The sequence below is a fragment of the Amborella trichopoda genome, chromosome 2 (assembly GCF_054954075.1).
Source record: "Amborella trichopoda isolate Santa Cruz 75 chromosome 2, AtrichopodaSantaCruz75HAP2 v2.0, whole genome shotgun sequence".
In the NCBI taxonomy this organism is placed as follows: Eukaryota; Viridiplantae; Streptophyta; class Magnoliopsida; order Amborellales; family Amborellaceae; genus Amborella; species Amborella trichopoda.
Window position 1 is genome coordinate 36,039,321 of NC_142337.1, and position 2,833 is coordinate 36,042,153.

The following is a 2,833-nucleotide window of genomic DNA, read 5'->3' on the forward strand; positions in this document are numbered from 1 at the left end:
TGGAAAGAGAGGGGAGAGGGCTTAAGTACTCAAGGTGGGTGGAACCCATTGTGGCTGACTGGGTAGGTGGAGATCACTATAGCTGACGTGCACAGCTCTGACAAGTGCAACGCTAATACATACGGCTTTGACAGGCACGGCACTGATAGGTACGACAATAATCACATATTCCCTTTCACTCACGGTGCTACGCACGCACGGCATTGTCCTCCCTTCACGCGCTGCGTTACCTCTTTTCTGCCTTCACATACGACAATGCTCCACTTCATGTGCGACGATGCTCCACTTCACACGCGACGATGCTCCACTTCATGCGCGGCGTTAGTCCTCTTGGTTCACTTCCCTTCCGTTCACTCCTGGCGTTGCTCCTCTTTCTTTTGATGATATTTTTTCGTGTGCATCTCATGTCCGGGAAAATTTGAGGTTCTTACAGTCTCGAACCCCAAAACTACGAGGTAAGGTTCTAAACGCACCCCTGTCATAGAATCTCTCTCTTTGTTGGTTCCTATCCGCACATAAGAGAGCACGTGTGAAACGCACGTGAACCCTCTACAGTGGTTTGAGAGAGGATTTTTCCCACCGTCTACATGAAGAAAAATCAGGTTCGACCAGCCACCTGTGTCACTCAAATTGAATCTTGGTGAAGCAACTCATACGCCTACTAAGGGGCCTCGATTGTCTATCCAAAATTAAAATATCTCCTAGAGTGGGTTACAAGCCCTTAAGCAAGGCCTGCACCAGCAGATCAAAATTAAAGCCCAGTGAGTTGGTTACAAGCCCTTAAGCAAGGTCCCAACCATCAGACTCCCTTAAAATTGAAAGCATTGATGGACTAGGATGGAAGCCCTTATGTAAGACACCCAACCACCAAACTTCCTAGAAATCCTGATGGACTGGGAAGGAAGCCCTTAAGTAAGGCCCCCGACTACTAGACAAATCCTAATTTTATCCAAACTTGGTCACAAGCCCTTAAACAAGGCCCCCAAGTTGTTGTAAAAAAAAACACCCATTGAAGTAGGAATAAGGTCCTTAAGTAAGGACCCCACCAGTAAATAAATTGGATCTTTTATAAGTTGGGAAGCAAGCCCTTAAGCAAGGCCCCCAACCACCAGCCTCCCTCAGAAGTTCTAGCATGAATGGGTTTTAAAGCCCTTAAACAAGGCCCTAAGTTGTTAGATCCAAAACCAACCTCAATCATCCCCCAGGAAAGAAGCTTGGCATGATTTTCTCTCAAAGGTCATGTTGACGCATCTGATTGGGAACAAAAATTAAAATTGAGAGACAAGTTTCCAAATGTTACACTTCTTGCTTCTCTCGAAGAGCAATATTCGATAGAGAATGATGTTGTAGGGTATTTTTGACATGTTTGTATCCCCGATACCGATAATGGAGAATCTTATGGCAACCTAGATCTGTAGGTACCAAAAACACCTATGGACTATTGAAGCACGTGTCAATAAACTTGATTTTTTTAGCAATTTTGAAAAAGTGTCGTCTTGGTCCCAAAAAACATGTGAGGGTGGCATCTAATGTTCTAAGAATACCCATCAAGTTTTGTCCCAATCTAATAAAGATAAAGCACATCAGGATGAAAATTACATTTCATAGTGTCTCTCTTATATTGAAAAGTACCTCATAGTTAGAGCTATATTTCCAAAGTTTTAAATTAGTACCAAACGAACACCATTAGATTCAAAAGGCCTTAAAACCCCCAAATATCAATTTTCATATCATTTGGACACTTTGAACCAATCTAGCCCAACTTTCTCAAAACAAGTAAATTTTACACTATTCCTGTGCAGCCTCAGTGAACTAGTTTCCATTTATGGAAACTATGCTTTTAAACAAATGGGAATTCTATGGGAGGCCATAACTTCTTTGTATTAAGGTCAATCAAGCCCAAATTTCAATATGATGTGCATCTCACCAAGACGCACATTTTGACATATGGCATGGCTCGAGACAATGCCTAGAACGGAAGAAATATTATAGAGAAGTTTGACAAAAATGCACAAATTGTAGAATTTTTAAAGAGAGACATCCATCCACTCATGTGCTCATTTCTCGAAGCCCCGACATCGGATAGCCTCAAGTGCGGGTCTGTTGATACCCCAACTCAGAGGGCATCGATTTGGGGTAAATATTATCCATGTTGAATGTCGGCAGCCACCTTATTTTAGCTTGGAAAAAGGCATATTTTTCTTTTAGCGACTGTTAAACTTCAAAGATGATCAATCGACACCCAAATCGAGGGGTTTTCATTGCAAAACAATCACAATGACCTCCCCTTCAATTTTCGATAAAGAAAGTGGTAAAAAATATGACGAAACGTGCAAGATTGAAAAATTTCAAGAATATGGGTTTGGCAGGATTTTGGGATCAACTTCAAATATTTGATTCAATCTTAATAATGGGTATCAAAATGATCGTCACGAAACAACCATCATTTTTACAGTGTTGAATCACTTAGAACGTCACCATAAGGCATAAAAAAGGGTCTAAGGCAAGGCTATGGCAAAAGCTTTTAGAGCGATTATTTTGTCATTTCCAAGATTCTGACAAAGGGAAAAATGGTCATTTTGCACAAAAATGGGATTGATTATTTTATTCATTTTAATATCATTTTTAAGCAATTTCGTGGTCTTTTGGTTATCCACCCTTATTTTTTAGAGACCTTATATTAGTTCTTTTCAACATTTATGACCCTAAGTTGAAGATAATTTGAAAGCAATGTGTAATAGCTTGAGTTTCTTGTGTTGTGCCTTCATTCTTCACTTCAAGAGAGAGGAGAGAGAAATATTTTAATAGTGAGAATACCCTTGGAACCATGGAC